General features: G+C 41.9%; 1 protein-coding gene across 3 annotated transcripts in view; it reads left to right on the forward strand.

Annotated features, from left to right (window-relative positions):
* Positions 1 to 261: 261 nt before the first annotated feature.
* HEATR5A (HEAT repeat containing 5A) overlaps positions 262 to 18,588 on the forward strand; it is a 106,185-nt gene continuing 87,858 nt past the window's right edge. For all 3 annotated transcript variants that reach the window (XM_055133064.1, XM_055133066.1, XM_055133065.1), the window contains exon 1: positions 262 to 456. The gene's annotated coding sequence lies outside the window, so the exon portion shown is untranslated. The remainder of the gene's footprint in view (positions 457 to 18,588) is intronic.

Here is an 18,588-nt window from a genome sequence, read left to right on the forward strand (position 1 = left end):
AGAAGAAGAAAGTGTCTACGTGGCCGAAATCGCCACCACTCGGCCCTCAGCGGAGCTGCTACGGTGCATCGAACCCTCCGCGGTGGAGCCGTCAAGCCTGCCCGAGTGGGCGTTCGATGGCTCGGCGGCCGGCTGGCGGGGCCTGAGAGCCGCGCGCGCGCGCCAGACGCCGGGTGCCCGCCCTCCCGCAACCCCGCCCGCGCTCGCCGCCGCCGCGCGCTTTCCGGCCCCGCCCCGCGCGCGCCCCCTCGGCCCGTCTGCCTCGCCGTTGCCTCCGGCGGCCAGTGCCGGCGTTACCGTGACGCGCTGAGGAGCGGGCAACGTGACGGCACCGGGACGCGCGCCGATCGCTGGAGAAGTCCCCGAGGGCTCGCTGTCTGAGGGCATCCCGGGAGTGGAGGCGGCGGTCCCCGGCGCGAAGGGGCGGTGTCCGGGCTGCCCGGCGGAGCCCGCTGTGTGAGTGGAGCGGCCGGCCGGGCGGGCTGGGGGTGGGGTGCGGGGGGCATCGCGGGGTAAGGGGGCGGCAGTGTGCGGGTCGAGCGGGCTGAGACGCCGGAGAGGTGAGGTGAGGTGAGGTGGCCTGGGTCGCCGGGGGCCTGGGCGGCGATCGGAGGGCTGAGCCCCGGGGCGGGGACGGCCGAAGGGCCAGCGTGGTCCTTCCTCCTTCCTCCCCGGGCTCCAGGAAGTCTGGCTGCTCCCGAGCACCACAGGTGGGCGTGGACGCCGGCCCGGCACCGCGGGCCGGGTGGGAGCTCGCGGCTGCCAAGCGGGGCGCTGACCCGGCTCTCGGGGCGAGGCTCCCTCACCCTCCCCGTAGCGAGCGGCCGAGCGCCTCCTGCGTGGAGGAGAAAAGTCTAGACTGGGCAGCTCTCGCTTAGCGCCCGGGGAATTTTCTTTTCTTTTTTTTTTTTTTAATCCCCCTTTTCTTCCCTGCTCCAGTTCTCGTGGCGCAGCGAGCGGGTTATAAAGTCCAGGAGCTTTGCGAAGCGCTCGATTGGCCTTAACTGATCGTGATCTCCTTGGACCTGGGCAAGCGTGATTTTCGTTAACTGTCAAAGGATTTGGACCCTGCTGAATGTCATATCTGGAAGGCTTGTTTTCATGTGCGCCCGTTTGTTCAACAGACATTTCCCCCCCGCCCCCTCCCCAGTTCAGAGGCAGCGCTGGAAGCAGGGGAGGGCAAAGGTGCCCCCCCCCACAATGTTTCAGATGAAGAAATCCCCTGGGCAGGGAAAGCACCAAGTGCCGGTTGAGCTGGGGAACTGGCTGGTGGGCAGAGAAGAGTCGTCTGTTTCATTCTCCAAACTTCTTCAAAACCTTTCCCAAATTTTCCGTTTCAGAGACCGATTTTTTTTTTTTAGATCCGCTGTGAATCTGAAGATGTCTCAGAGCATTTTAATATCATTGGTTGGAATTTTTTAAGTGGAGTAGGTAGGCGGACTCTTTACTGCAGCATCTAAGATTGCGTTCATTTTTGATTGCAGTGTCCGGGGAAAAGACCCAAGACCCATCAGAAGGCTAGATTTTTAGCTTAATGATGTTCCTCCTCTACGTTTTGTTTTGTTGACCACACCTGGCGGTGTCCAGAGTTTCTGCTGGCTCTGTGCTGTGGAATCACTCCTGGAGGTCCCCAGGGAACATCTGGGATGCCACTGATCGAACCTAGGTCGGTGGTGAGCAAGGCAGGTCCCCTGCCCACTGTACTGTCTCCTCACCCCAAGGAAATAAAGTTTTATTAGAACATAACCTCACTTGTTTATGGAAACATGCATGTTTCCAAGTTGTAGTGATGAATTGTATGGTCCACAACCATTTTCACTCTCCTGTCCTTTACAGAAAAAAAAAAAGAAAGAAAGAAAAATCGGTCACCTCAGGATTGGAGAGAGTACAGCAGTGTAGGGTTGCATGTGGCCTTAGCTGGCACCCCGTATGGTCACTGGAGCCATGCTAGCAGTAATCCCTGAGCTTAGAGCCAGGAGTAAGCCCTGTGCATAGCCGTGTATGGACCAGAAATCACAAAAACCAACAAACAAAAAATCAGTCACCTCTTGAACTCTGAATTCTTTTTTTTTTTTTTAATTTATTTATTTTTAATTAGAGAATCACCGTGAGGGTACAGTTACAGATTTATACACTTTTGTGCTTATACTTCCCTCATACAAAGTTTGGGAACCCATCCCTTCACCAGTGCCCATTCTCCACCACCCGTAAACCCGGTGTCCCTCCCACCCTCCCCGATCCCATCTCCCCCCCACCCCACCCTGCCACTGTGGCAAGGCATTCCCTTCTGTTTTCTCTCTCTAATTAGCTGTTGTGGTTTGCAATAAAGGTGTTGAGTGGCCGCTGTGTTCAGTCTCTAGCCCTCATTCAGCCCGCAACTCCATTCCCCCACATGGCCTTCGACTACAATGTAGTTGGTGATCGCTTCTCTGAAACTCTGAATTCTTTAATCACTAAATCTTTGTGAGGAAAAATATATTTTTTTGTGTTTATGTGGGATGGAGATGAGGTACAGGAGATACAGGGAAGAACCCAGGGCATCTTTAAACAGTGATTTACTCTACTACCAATCTATACCCCTGGCCCTAAGTTCAGTTTTATTTTATTTTTTTTGCAGTGCTAGAGGTTGAATTCAGGGACCTCATCCTTCAAGGCAACTCTGACCTCTGACCTACAACCTCAGCTCACTTAGTAGACTTTAGTTCCCATAAATGTTTCTATGTCCTAGATGTGTAATGATGGAAAATGGGAACCACTTTTTCATTTACCTAGCATCTACAGGTTTTTTTTTTTTGGGGGGGGGGTTGGTTGTTGTTTGTTTGCTGTACCTGGAGATGCTTAGGGGTTACTCCTATCTCTGTGCTCAGGAATTATTCCTGATAGTGCTTAAGGAACCATATGGGATGCTGAGGATTGAACCAGTGTCAACCGCTTATAAGGCAATCTCCCTATCCTCTGTACTATACCTAATCTTTACCTAATTTACCTAATCTTAGAAGGTTAGGTTAAAGGAAGAATTTTTTTAAAAGTGTTACTCATAGTGTCTCATATGTAAAAGTAAGTTACTTGTACTTTAAACTTTTAACTTTTGGGGGAGTTAGTGGGGTCGGAGTTGAGGCCATAACTGGCGGTTTTTAGGGGCTACTGCTGGCTCTGTCCTTGGGGGGGGGGTTGCTCCTTATGTTGATTTAGGGGACTATGAAGTGCTGGAGATTTAACTGGCTCTCACTTGTAATGCATGTGCTCTAGCCCTTTGATCTATCTTGTCCTCAAAATATTCTTGTGTGTGTGCGCTTGTGATTAAACGTAGACTCATTGAACCACATCCCTGGCCTTTCAGAACATTTTTAAATCATGGTAGCAGAGATTTTCAAAAATTGGGAGGTAGAGATAGTGAGGGAGGAGAGAGAATGAGATCAAGGGGGGAGAGGAAAATGGAGGAGACAGGAAAAGCAGGGGAGAGAGAACTAGAACCCAGGGTCACATAACATCAGGCTTGTTTTGTACCACTCAGCTACAGCCTGTTAGAATATTATTGAGATGTCACAATCAACTTTGAATCAAACATTTATGTGTAGTAAGGCCCACATGGGAAATTAAAACTCTAACCAGATGTCCAGCTGAGTGAAACTGGAGCTTGTATCAGGAATCATACTTAACTTCAAAGAAAATAATCATCATCACTTAAAAAAGTTTTTATTTCAAGAAAAGAAGCATGCGATAGTTCTATCAGTGCTCTGTGTTAGTGTTACCTGCTGAGAAATTGGAGCTTATGATATGATAGGAAAGGAGGAAAATGTATGTGGCAATTCTAAATATTTAAACTCATGAACATATTTTTGGCAATATTTTTGGAGGGGTCTTCAGCTGAAGGTCTCTGGGGCTATTCCCATTCAGCTTTTAAGGGTTGCTCCCAGAGGAGCTTGGGAGAACCGTGTGCTACCAAGGAGAGAACTTGGGTCTCCTGCATGCAAAACATGTTCTCAGCCTGTTGAGCTAGCTTTTCAGCCCACTTTGTTAATCTTAAAACTTGCTATATTTACCCAAGTTATGCTTCTCTGTGGGTAAATACAGAATAATATACCCTTTTCTGTTATTTTTGTTGGTTTTTATATAATGAATAGATGCAGTTTTATTTATTTATTTTTGCTTTTTGGGTCACACCCAGCGATGCTCAGGGGTCACTCCTGGCTCTGTACTCAGGAATTACCCCTGGCCGTGCTCAGGGGACCATATGGGCTGCTGGAAATCGAACCCGGGTCGGCAGGGTGGAAGGCAAATGCCCTACCTGCTGTGCTATCACTCCAGCCCCCTAGATGCAGTTTTTTATGTAAAGTTATCAGAAAGTTGAAATTACCCATTTAAACACTAATATTTTAGAAATTCATGGAAGAAAATCTGGAAAAAATAGATACAGATACAAAATTTCTGAATCTTAGTTGTGGAGTCTAGGAAACAAGAGTTTTTGTTTTGTTTTGTTTTGGTGCCACACTCAGTGATCCTCAGGGCTTACTCTTGGCTCTGTGCTCAGGGATCATTCCAGCAGTCAAACCAGGATAGACCACACACAAGGCAAGCACCTTAACTTCTGTAACATCTATACTGTCTTTACAGCCCTTTGAAAATTTTTCCTGAATTCATTTGACAGCAAACATGGTGATATTCAACAGTAGAGCACATGCCTAGCGTGTGTGAAATCTTGGTTGATCCCCCACCACTAGTGAAGGGGTAAAAAAGTATAATATGCAATTGGTATGAAACTGTTTTTAGTCACTCATTCTCTTATCTATGTGGATTTATTTGTCTTGCTGCAGAAATATCAGCATTTTTGCACTGCTGCTCCAGAACAACTTGGAGGTTTGAGGTAACAGGTGGTGTATTCTCTGTTACTCGGGTGGATCATGATAATTGTAGCCAGAAGGTGCAATAATATGGAGCTGTTCCAGGAAGTTACTTGGGTAGTTAATAACCCTGCTGGGCATCTGCTAGGGAGTGAGAAGCAGTAAGGTCAGCCATCAAGGACACCAAGGATCAGAAATGTGCGGAAGTCCAAGACAAGGTATTACATCAGTGGTATTCAATTAGATACAGCGACAATGTGAAGCTACAATTTGTTCTCAGAGTGAATTTGTGAATGCTAAGTACAATTTAAGAGTCATGAAAAAGTTTCAAAGAGGAAAGGAGGAAATTCTAATGAAGTTGTTGGTTGCAGATTCCACCAGCAGCTAATACAAGAATAGATTAACTTTGGAATATTGAGATTTTCTGGCTTCTTGGGTAAACTCCACTGAACTGGTGGAATAATTGAAGAATAAAGGCATCTTTTACAATTTGCTTTTGTACTAAGCAGCCCTATAATACCTGCTTTAAAATATCTACATATTTTAAAGCTGGAGAGAGAGTATAACTGGTAAGGTGCTTGCCTTGCATGCAACTGACCCGCTTTGGTCCCTGGCCCCCTGTGCCCCACCAGAAGTAAGCCCTGACCACTGCCGGGTGTTGTACAATTCTCCACTACCCCCCAAATTAATTTTCCTACATTAGGAATTGAGAGATAGTACTGATGGATATCAGTTTAGATCCTTGGCACTACATACGGTCCCCCAAGCACAAGCAGAGTTCACCCTGAGTACAGAGCAGGAAGAACTTCTGAACAACTGCCTAGGAACCGCCCCCCCACACACACACACACCACCACCAATGTATTTGTATTAGTAAGGTAATTAAATAATGGCCAATCATGACTTCTTAAAACCTGGTAAGATTCTTTAAAAAAAATAAATAAATAAGGTCAGTGGTAATAGGCCCACGGAATTAGAATTAGCCTACAGAACTAAGGTTGCTAAGTGGATAGAGACAGGGTGGAGGGACGCTGACACTTGCTGTGATGTTAGAATGTTGTATGCCGAAATAATTAACTGTTTATGAATCACTGTGCCTAAATAAAGATAGAGGGAAAAGACCTTTACAATATCAGTACTGTATTTTGATGTCTATCCTGATATCTTGTTCTCCATGGATTTGCTCCTTTCCTTTGTGGTTTTTTGTTGTTGTTGTTGTTGTTTGTTTGTTTGTTTGTTTTAGGGCCACACCCATTGGTGCTCAGGGTTTACTCTAGCCTCTGCACTCAGAAATTATTGGCAGTGCTCAGGGGACCATATAGGGTACTGGGGATCAAATCCTGGTTGGCTGTGTGTTATGGCAAATACCCTACCCTACAGAGAGACATTGTACTGTCTCTATGGTCTATGGCCCATAGTCCTTCCCTTTTTATAAGGTGCTTTACTCCAACATAGACAGATTCTAATGAACTCATGAATTGTTTGTTTAGTTATTGAATGAAAAAAGAATGTTATAAGAATGAATAGGCTTTGAGGAACCAAGAGACTTGTATCAGTAAAGTTCATGATCTTTAAAACAATTGTTGTTGTTGGGGCCTGAGCGATAGCACAGCGGGTAGGGCGTTTGCCTTGCACGCAGCCGACCCGGGTTCGATCCCCGGCATCCCATATGGTCCCCCAAGCACTGCCAGGAGTAATTCCTGAGTGCAGAGCCAGGAGTAACCCCTGAGCATCGCTGGGTGTGACCCAAAAAGAAGAAAAAAAAAAACAATTGTTGATAAAAAAAAAAAGCTTGGTTTTTATCTTTGTTACTGGACTAGGTGCTAAATATTAAGAATGCTTATGTAGTGACTTTCAGATGAGTAAGGCAGAAGATAGGAGATTAAAATTTCTCTTTTAGGGGGTGGTCACAGATGGTAGTGGAAGGCAGAGGCCACTCCAATAAGTGTTCTTGGAACATGCACTACCAAAGAATGAAACTAGAGCGCTCACAGATAAAGCATGTGCTATTGCCCTTTGAGCCATCTCTTTAACCGAAATTTCTCTTGTTACTATATGCCTTTTACTACTTCTAAAAGTCAAAATCTGTCTCCAGAAGGAAATTACTATATCACTGCCATCCCATTGCTCATCGATTTGCTCAAGCGGGCACCAGTAATGTCTCCATTGGGAGACTTCTTGTTGCTGTTTTGGCATATCCAATACACCACGGGTTGCTTGCCAGGCTCTGCCGTGCGGGCGAGATACTCTCAGTAGCTTGCCGGGCTCTCTGAGAGGGGCGGAGAAATGGAACCCGGGTCAGCCACATGCAAGGCAAACTCTCTACCCTCTGTGCTATCGCTCCAGCCCCCAGAAGGAAATAGAAGTTGATATGTATAATGAATAGTGATAAAAGTAGTCAAGAGTAGCCAAAGACTAAAGTAATACTGTTGTACTTACTAAGATAGATGAAAAGCGTTCTTTGGGAGCAGGTGTCTCTTAGATCTCACTCATTGACATAAAGACTTAAACTGGAAACATAAGAGGAGAGTAAAGTGATAAGAAAGAACTATAAAGTTGTAAAGACTACTTGCTTTAGTAGCTATGGCAGGAATTGTGTGTAATAATAGAGACTGAAATAGTTAAAGGATTAGAGCATTGATTGAATCTAGACAAATACAGGTCTAATCTTTCATCTTCTTAAATAGCAACTTAACCTTGAACAGATTTTCCTTTTTGTGGGGAGGGGTGGCTGGGGGAGAGGAATTGGACCACACTCTGTGGTGCTTAAAAATCTACTTCTGGCTTGTTCCAGGAGTTATTGCTGGAGGTGCTCAGGGGACCCATATTAGGTGCTAGAGATCTAACCAAACCTAGGTCTTCTGCCTTTGAACAGGTTTTTTTTAAAACTCATTGTTCCTGTCAGTAAAATGAGAATAATAATACCTAAGTTTTAGTGTTATGAGAACTAAATTAGACAATGAGTTAAAAGTTTCTAGTAAACAGCTCCTCAAAAATACTTAGTTCCCATCAAGTACCTTGGAATAAACTTAAATGAGATAAGCGACCTATACCATGAAAACTTCAGAACACTCAGAGAGAAATTGAAGATCTTAGGAAATGAAAAAAATATTCCTGTTCATGGATTGGAAGAATCAATATTGTCAAAATGACCAACTTACCTAAACTACTATTAAATTCAGTGCAATCCCTATCCAAATTCAGACAGCATACTTCAAGGACATAGAACAGTCAATTAAAAAGTTTGTGTGGTTTAAAAACATATGTGTTGGGGGCTGGAGTAATAGTATAGTGGGTAGGGCATTTGCCTTGCACACGGCCAACTGGGTTCGATTCCCAGCATCTCATATGGTCCCCCGAGTACTGCCAGAAGTGATTCCTGAGTACAAAGCCGGGAGTAACACCTGTGCATCGCCGGGTGTGACCCAAAAAGAAAAAATAACCCAAACATGTATATGTCTGCTGCCACACCCCGTGCCAGGCTGTTTCATTTGGGGTGCATCAGAGAGGGGCAAGTGAGACCCGTCCCTGCCCCAAGGGACCCAGCCCTGGCAGCCGAAAACCTCCAGAACCCAACTGCTGCCATGCTCACGGCTGCTCTCCACATGCTCGGGCTGAGCTTTACTCACTCACTCACGAGTGAACCTTTTCTTGGTTCACATTTGATGGGATTCAAAATAGGTGGCAACCAACCTTAGAGGGAAATATTATATTGTTTTGGTTTTGCTTTGGGGTAGGGATTGGGGTTGGGGATGGAAACACCTGAAATATAGTGGTGGGAAGGTGTAATGGTGGTGGGATTGGTGTTTGAATATTAAATGTAATCAAATATTGTGAACTAGTTTATAAAATAAAAACATTTTAAATGTGAAAAAAAATAAAAAAATAAAAAGTTTGTGTGGAATCATAAAAGACCCCTCATAGCCAAAACTATACTGTAAAACAGGAAACTGGCAGACATCTCACTACCTAACATGAATCTATAAATCCATAGTAATCAAAACATTCTGGTACTGGGAAAAAGAGAGACTCTCTTGACCAATGGATCAAATAGACTATCCAAGGATAAATACCCATAATTTTTGACAAAGGAGCTAAGAGCATGAAATGGAATAAAGACAACCTTTCAACAAATGATGTTGGGAGAATTGGATAACCACATGCAAGAAATTAGAGCTGGGGGGCTGGAGCGATAGCACAGTAGGTAGGGCGTTTGCCTTGCACGCAGCCGACCTGGGTTCAATCCCCGGCATCCCATATGGTGCCCCAAGCACTGCCAGGAGTAATTCCTGAGTGCAAAGCCAGGAGTAAACCCTGAGCATCGCTGGGTGTGACCCAAAAAGAAAAAAAAAAAAAAGAAATTAGAGTTGGATCCATACCTCACACTTTACATAAAAGTCAAATCAAAGTGGATCAAAGACTTTTGAGATCAGACTTGAATCTATAAATTACATTCAGGAAAGAATAGACCTCAACGGAGTCTTCAAGTAGTACAATATCACTGGTAAAGACTACAGAATCAAAACTAAACAAACAGAACTACATCAAAGAGAAGTTTCTATATGGTAAAAGAAACATGGGCTAAAGTTAAAGAACAGCTGAGTAGAAGAAAATATTTGTACTTAATCAGATAAAGGTTTAATATCCAGGATATACAAAGTACTCACAAAGATCATTAAGAACAACAACAATTCTAAAAGCCTCATCAAAAAATGGGGAGAACAAACATCTCTTGAGGAAGACCATCAAATGGACAATAGGCACATGAAAAACTGCTTATCATCACTTATTATTAGGGAAATTCGAACAAGATGACAGTGAAATATCATCTTATTCCAGTGAGAATAGCTCATATCAAAAATATGGCAAACAATCTGTGTTGGTGGGGGGAAAAGGTGGTGGTCATCTTCTCTGGTCCAACCCATGTGGAAACTGTGGAGGGTACTAAGTAAACTCAAGAATTGAGTTCCCTTATAACCCAACAATTCCACTTTTGGATTTTCATCCCCAAGGACAGGAAAACATTCATTCAAAAGAATATATGCACACCATTATTCATTATAGCACTCAGTACAGTAGCTAAGATTTGGAATCTATCTAATGTCTTAGATGTCCAAAACAGATAAGTAGATACAAAGATGTGGTATATGTACACAATGGAATGCTATACAGCTCTAAGGAATGATGAAATTATGTAATTTGTGGCAACATGGATGAAACTGGAAGACATCATTAAATAAAGTAAGCCAGCAGGAGGATAAACACTGGATATGTATCACTTATATGTGGTATTTAAAATAACTGAGTGAGGGAAGGCAATGTTTTCAAAGGATGATGTCCATATCAACCTTGGCCCCAGAGTATAAAAAGGAAAAGGAAAGAAAGCTTGTAGGGGAAGGAGAGAAGAGACAGATGAGAAGCAACAGGGACCAAGTCAGGTGCAAAGAGTAAGGTACAGATGTGGTATTAAGGAAGAACTGAGCCAAATATCCAAACCACAGAGTCAATAACACTGAAATCAAGAGACTTGATTTCAACTAATAACTTAATAAATAATAAATAAATAACAGAAATTAGTGAAGTACCTGTCCAGAGGGCAGGCTGGAGGGTAGAATGGAAGGGAACCAGTGGATATTGGTGGAAGGAGGTTGACGCAGCTGGTGGGATCAGTGCTGCAATATTGTATGTCTAAAACTCAACTTTGAATAACTTTGTAAATCACAATGCTTTAATAAAATTTAAAAAATAGTTCCTAGGGGCCAGGGATGTGGTTCATTGGGCAGAGCTCAGTGTAGACCCTGGTGTGACTCGTATAAAAAGTGCAACACATTAATTTGTTTTACTGTCTATTACTACTGCACAGTCTCACCCCCACCCATGTCCTTCAGAAACAGCTAAATTTCAGTTCCAGCTGGGCCCCTTTTGATGATCTCTGCAAGTACCTTCTGCTGTACTCATCCCTCCAGAATATCCTGCCATACTTTGTTTAAAAACAAACAAACAAACAAAAACTAGTAGGGCAGCATTAATTACATCCTGATTTATTCTCTCCCTTTTGTTTTGGGCCACACCTGCCTATGCTTAGGACTTAGGGTCACTCCTGGCAATACTTCAGGGACCAACTGTGATGCCAGGGATTGAACTCTTCTTTACTGGTGCAAGTGTTGACTTGGTTCAGCCTCTTTGGGAAATGGGTTAGAGACTTTTTAAAAAATTAGAGATAGAACTTTTTTTTTTTCTTTTTGGGTCACACCTGGTGATGCACAGAGAGCACTCCTGGCTCTGCACTCAGGAATTACTCCTGGCGGTGCTCTGGGGACCATATGGGATGCTGGTAATTGAAAGCTGTGCTATTACTCCAGCCCCAAGATAGAACTATTTTTCCTTTTCTTTTTGGGCCACACCTGGAAATACTCAGGGTTACTCCTGGTTTTACACTTAGGAATTACTCATTGCGGTGCTTGGGGGACCATATGGGATGGCAGGGATCAAACCCAAGTCAGCCACATTCAAGGCAAACACCCTACCTTCTGCACTCTCACTCCGTCCCTGACATAGAACTTTCATATGATTCAGTGATCCCACTCCTGGGTATCTACCCAAAGTACACAAAAAGCATTAGTTTGAAATGACATGCACACCATGCTCACGGCCAGTCTCCACAGGCTTGACAAGCCTCATCTGTGAATGAATCTGTTGAAAAACTTAGGTATGAGGTTTTGTGTCTGAAATCTCTGGGCTCCCATGGAGTCGGGAATGGATGACTCCCCCAGTCCCACTGTTCTTCTGGGAGCCTGGCAGTTATGCCCGTGAACTGCCTGTGGCTGTGATCCAGAGGCTCACAAATAAATCTCGGAAGAGATCAACAAGCTGCAGACATGCCTCAGACCCCAAAATCACCATCCAGTTAAAATAACCGAGATGGAAACAACCCAAGTGCCCAACAACAGGTGAATTAATAAATTGTGTTATGTATAACACAATGGAGTACTACTAAGATGAAATCTTGCAGTTTGTTAAAATTTGGGTGGAGTTGGAGAGTGTAATTCTAAGTGAGATGAAGTCAGGAAAAAAGATAAATACTGGGTGATCTCACTTGTATGCGAAGTATAATGAAACAGAAATAAAGTACAGTAGATAGGGCACTTGCTTTGCACACAACTGACCCTGGTTAAATCCTCAGCACTCCACATGGTTCCTCGAGCCTGCCAAGAATAATTCCTGAGCTCAGAGTCAGAAATAAGCCCTGAGCATTGCCAGGAGTAGCCCATTCTCCACCCTAGCCCCACCCACAAAAGAAAGAAACAAGGAGATTAGAATGTCTTCAATAGAAACAAATCCTGAGATTTGAGCAATAGAACTGGGAACCTGAGAAGGGTGAGGTAGAGGAGCTGTGGGTCAGTGGTAGAGGACTAGTGTAGCAGCACTCAGTGATTTCAGTACTATTGTAAACAATTGAACCTCAATTAAAAAATAAAATGACTTTCTTATAGATAGGGGAAAAAGGTATTTCAGATTTTAAGATAGAATAAATACATTTAGAAATCAAGTAAAGGCTGGAGTGATAGTACAGTGGGAGGGCGTTTGTCTTGCACGCAGCCGACCTGGGTTTGAGTCTCAGCATCCCATATGGTTCCCCGAAAACAGCCAGGAGTGATTCCTGAATGCAAAGTCAGGAGTGACCCCTGTGCACCTCTCTGGGTGTGACCCAAAAAGAAAAAAAAATCAAGTTAATACTATTAAACAATTCTGAAGTATAAGTAGTTTACTTCAATGTCAGTTTTTTAAATACTGAATTCAATAAATAGTCTAGTAGTGAGGTATGTCAGCAAGCCAACTACAGGGCAGTGTACTGATACTTAAAAGAGCTCCTCTCTACCAGGACAGATTTTCTTAGGAAATAGGTTTAAATTACTTAATGCTGTGTAACTTGTGAATTTTTATTGTGTATCCTGTAATTTTATAAAGCATGAATCACAAATGGGAATCTAGGATTGAGTTTTTAATCAAGCATCTTTCTTGATTAAAATTAATTTTTAAAAATGTTTTGAAACTTAAATTTTAAGATGTGTGTTTTCTGAAATGTGGTTAATTCTTGAGAGTTTAGGCTTTTTCGGTAAAATTGAGAAAGACTAGAGGCTAATTTTTTTAAATTGAATCACGTGAGACACAGTTACAAAGCTTTCATGTTTGAATTTTGGTCATACAATGATCAAACACCCATCCCTTCACCAGTGCACATTTTTCATCACCCAAATCCCCAGTATTCCCCCAACACCATCCCAATCCTTCCCCTGCCTATGTGGCAGAGAATTTCCACAATAGTCTCTCTACTTTGATTACATTCAGTATTTCAACACCAGTCTCAACATTATTATTTGGAGTTTTCCCGCCACCACCAAACATACCAAAAAGGCAGTGCTAGACAATTTATTTTGTATTGCTTGTTATGAATAGCATAAGATGTCACATAAAAGTGCTCAAGAGCTGCCATGCGTTCCTGGAATTCCAAAACTTTAGGTAATTAAGGTCTGGAGAGATCTCTACAGCAAGCTGCTCGGTTCCGAGATTCTTTTGTATGTCTCTGGATTATGGCCATTAGGAACTTAAGTAGTAGCCAGGGGCAGTTTGTGGGCATCATCTCAGAGTCCTATCAGGGCGGGGGGACAAGAGGGACCAGCTTGCCCATTATCCCATGAGGCCTGGCATTTGCTGTTACTGCTCCTGCGTACCTGGGCTTCTCATTGGGTTCTGGAAGATGGTGGAAGCTGGGATTTAGAAGCTAATTTAAGTTGTGATATAATTTGAAATAAATGAAGGTCAAAGAAAATATAGCATGTCTATTTAACATCAGTAGGTTCTTAAAAATTGTGACTTCAAGCAAAATAATGTATAATAAACCAGTTTTGAAAGATAGGCTGATTGATAAAAACAAAAGTTAAATTCTACTAGCATTTTTTGATCACAAAAGCATCACAAACTCTTCAAACCAAAGATCTAAAACACTTTTTTATATTAAACAATAATTTGTATTCACACACCAGTTTTCCACTTTGCTTAATCTTGTGCAGGGCCATAAGCTCCTAGCATCTCAGGGTGTGTGTGGAGGGAACCAGCCCTGGAGGGGCACTCTTTCATGGCAGTGCTCACCACACACTGTACTTATTCTGAATTGCATGGGAAGAACATGCAAATGGCGACATGGATAATGGCTCGAACTGGGAATTGATTTTTTTCTCTCTTGCCAGTGTTAAAACAGAATAGCATTGAGCTAGAGAGCGTTGTTCAGAAACGTGCTATAATGAAAGTTTAAATATGGAACAATTTTTAAATTTAAGGCACTTGATACATTCTGAAATTAGTTTCATTGGTTTTTTTCATGCTCTAAAAAGGAAAAAGATGCAAAGCTGTCCAACAAAACTGTCTTATTTTGTGTCTGATGTTCTCTAGATAACTAAAAATTTTATTAAAGCTTTATCAGTTCTGGTGGCACGGGAAAAATAAATGTGTTTTGAACTTGAAACAGCGGGACGCTTGGGCAGTCTCGGGCTGGGGCTGGTACCTGCTCTGGCTTGCGCTCCGCCGAGATTCGAACCGGGTGGCCGCTTTGCTGCCGAGCGACCAAGATCCCGAGCCAGCTAGATTACTTCTGAACCCAGCAGGTGCTCGCAGCCATGTCCCCAGACTGTGAACTAAGCTTTTGCTTTATGCTGCCCCAGGAAGGGAAATGATGAAATTTCCCACTTAAATCTCCATGTACTAAATTACTAAAACACAGAAATCCTAAACCTCACGGCCGCGGTTGTACCTCTGAGGGCCATATTTTGGGGGATAAACTCCAAGAAGAATAGTGAGTTCTGTGTTGAAACCCCAATAACAATAGTGAGTTTTGGGTTGAAATATAGAATGTAATCAAGGTAAAGAGAAAATGAAGTGAATTTTATCAGTTATGCAGGTGAGGGTGGGGGGTGGGTGGTGTACTGGTTTTTTGTTTTTTTTTTTTTTGGTGGTGGAATATGGGCACTGGTGAAGGGACGGGTGTTTGAGCATTGTATAACTGAGACATAAGCCTGAGAACTTTGTAACTTTCCACATGGTGATTCAATAAAATAAATTTTAAAAAATTAAAAAAAATAAAGCTTTATCAGTTCTGAAAAAAATTGCATGTTTCGTTTTGGGTCTTTTTAAATTGTTAAAGGTGCTCACACATTTTTTGCCTAGCTGAATTTGATGTTTGAATAAGAGAGCCACGATCTATAGTTAACATACTGTTCACAAATTGTCTTCTGATTCTAAGTATGGTAAAAATTGGCTAGCTTTTCTATCACATTTGGGGGGTTTTTGAGTGACTAAAGGATATGGTAGCACAGTATATCTTTTTGCTTGTTAATTTTTGGATTATTTCTGGTGCTGCTTGTGGGCTACTTCCTGCTTGGGGGCTCAGGAGACTATGGTGCTATAAATTGAACCCACGGCCTCCTATATGCATGGTGAGTGCTCTACTACTGAACTACATCCCTGGCCCAGTATATTTTAATCATATATTAGAGTGATAGGACAGTATATAGTGATTAAAGCATCTATGTTTGTATATAGAGTCAGATTGCTTAAGTGTATGACCAGGTTTTATTTGAATTTAGGAAAGCTACTTTTTCTCTTTGTGCCTTGGTCTCCTTATTTTACTATTTTATTTATTTACTTCTTTTTTGAGTAAATATACCCAGCAGTGCTTAGGAGCCAGTTTTGACTCTTTGGAAGTTGCACACAGTAGTGCTCGGAGATCATGCAATGCTGGAGATTGAACCCAGGGCTCCCATATGCAAAGCATGTACTCAGATCAGTTGCACTATCACTCTAGATCCAGTTTCCTTATTTTTAAACAGGCTAATAAAATAGCTTCTTCATAGACAGTTCTGCAGATTATTCAAGAAAACAAATGTAAAGCATGTAGGGTAGTTTCTGATATGTGTTTACTAAATGTTAGCTGCTGCTAAAATTAATGACTGGCATTACAGATGGAACAGCATTTTTATGATCTTTCTCCTGTAGCATAACTACTTTGAAAAAATATTTTTCTATGTGTTCAGACTAATAATCACTAATTTCAAGAGAAACATGAAAATGGAAAATAGAAAAAATATTCAGCAAATATAGTGAGTCTGCTATGCTTTATTAAGTTGTTCAGTAGATTGCTTTTGTATTCATCTTAAAGCTGAAATTTCAGGTAAAAGCAAAAGCAACTGTTACTTGCAAAATTCATTTGCTTGTCACATTGGGGGTACATATGTGGAGATTACAGGTGCATTTTGACTTGAAGTTTAGATGTAGAACTAGCAATACAAGTTATCTACTTTATTTAGGAGTAATTTATGTGGGAAATGTATTGAGGGCATTGGAAATAACTTCATGCCCTGCTTATGATCACAAGCTTTTTACTGAATTATTTATGACTGCATTGTGTTAGCTATTTTACTTCTTAATAGCTCATTCTACACCACAATATTGTTGCTGCGTAAGGGGAAAAATGGTTTCTTCAGCGATTCTAATGACCTCTAAAAAGGATAATTTGGTTCTTAAAATAGAAATCTTACCCTAGAGGTGTCAAGATATTCTCTTTTATGATTTTTTTCACATGTATATACTAAAAGCAATTTCTGAGAAACACACACACACACACACCTTCTGTATACTTAATAGGCTTCTTCCAGAAATTATTTTGCTTGTGTTTGACTTTATCCTTAATTATGTTTATTTTGGCAAGTTTGCTTTCAGAATTCAAGAAATGAAGGAAAAGGTTTCCCCCACACACACACATACATGCACAAAACTAAAATTCTTATCTCTGTAAAAATAAATTAATTAACCCCATTACTTGTGGTGTTCTTGTCCTGGCAGTAATATAATACATACTTGTTAATAAGATTGTCAGTGCTGTGTCATGGGTGATAATTCAGTATGTGGAGAGAGGACTAATTGTGAGGGAACAGCCCAGATGACTCAGATGGTGCCCAAGCTTATGCAGACAGCAGCAGAGAGGGTGACACCTGTGTTTGGCTCTGCAGACACTGATGGAGTTACAGAATCTGGAACTTTGGCTCAAGCTTCAAGATGCCAGAATAAAAGATTGAAGACTTAAATACCAATTAGAGTTGACAACATAGGAGATGAAGGCAAGCTCAGTGGCAAGTTTGGCCAGCTAGAGAATCTCAGAGATTCAGCCAGTTGGGGGTGAACATAGACCCAGATTGTCATTTAAAAGTTTGTGATGGCCTCTCAGTATCTGTATTAAAAACCATGATGCCCGAAAGTAGAGAGAGACAAAGAAGGAAGGTGCCTGTCATGGAGGCAGGGGGTGAGGTAAGGTAGGGGTGGCAGGAAGGAGGGACACTGGGGACATTGGTGGCAGAAAATGTGCATTTTATGACTGAAGCTCAATTATGAAAGCGTTAGCAACTTTTTTTTTCCCCCCTGATATGTTGCAGGCCAAATTTGACCAAGTTTTACAGAATACCTGTTTGTGGCTTTGTTTTTATTTTATTTGATGAACACACCCTGAGGTGCTCATGGATTCATCCTGACTCAGTCTTGGGAGTGACTCTGGGCTGTGCTTGGGTGACCTCATGGTGACAGGGATAAACCTGAAACCCTGATTTGTCATATATGTATACATTATGCATAGTATACATTCTAGCCCTGTGACTATCTTTTTAAGAGACTTACTATTTAAGGAGGCTCCTGAGGATACTGGACCATCCTGGCTACATGGTTAGATGCTAAAGTCTGAAAGGCTGTTTGACCAGGTAGGCTCAGGGGTCATGAGTACCACATCCAGCTGGGGTCTGTACAGTGCCAGAGGTTGAACCAGTGCCTGACCCCTGTGCTGTCTTCCCAGCCAGTTATGGTATTTTTAAACCAAATAGTGCTTTTGTGTGTGTGTTTTAAATTTCTAAGTAATTTTTGCAATTTTTTATTTGGATAGTTAAAATATACAGGAAAATTCAATAGTAATACAGTTACTTATGTCCACCAATTATATTAAACTGTAAAAATTTATCCCTATTTTATAGCTGATTCACTTTCCCATTTGAAAATGAGTTGCAGATACCATGTTAATTTACTGATATATACTTGAACATGCATATCCTAAAAATAAAAAAATTCTGTAACTACAGTGGCATCTTAAAAGCTGTGTGTGTTTATACTTCCTTTCATGTTTGTTCTGGAAAGGCACTGATTTGTGTGCATGAATTTAAAAGAAAAATAAAAAATCCAAGAACCTCCTCTATCTTTTGTTGATAATCTGCCACAAGTGACATGAACATTACATGATTTTTAATGCTACAATCCCTAGACAACATCATCCAAGCGCCTTGAAAAACCGTATGCTTTCACAACAAGGTTTACAGAGATAAAGAGACTTTAAACTAGTTGAGGTGGGTCTCTTTCTTAAAAAATCTATGAGACCAAAGCTGTAATGTCTTTATTAGGTTAGGGGAAATAGATGCTAATGGAAATGAATTCTGCTCCTGGTTTGGATTTCCAGGTAAATCACAGCATATATTTCTGTATTTTATGCAAAGCCGAGAAATGGCAAACCTTATAGTAGAATTAAGCTAGGAGGTATGACTATCTGTTCGTTTATTAGTATATAGAAACATGTCATATACACTAATTTCATTATATACATGCACTTTTGATAAGTATATTTCAAAAACTGAAAATCTAATATTTGAGAAGTCTAACCTTA

Source organism: Sorex araneus, chromosome 3 (genome assembly GCF_027595985.1).
Source record: "Sorex araneus isolate mSorAra2 chromosome 3, mSorAra2.pri, whole genome shotgun sequence".
NCBI classification, from domain to species: Eukaryota; Metazoa; Chordata; class Mammalia; order Eulipotyphla; family Soricidae; genus Sorex; species Sorex araneus.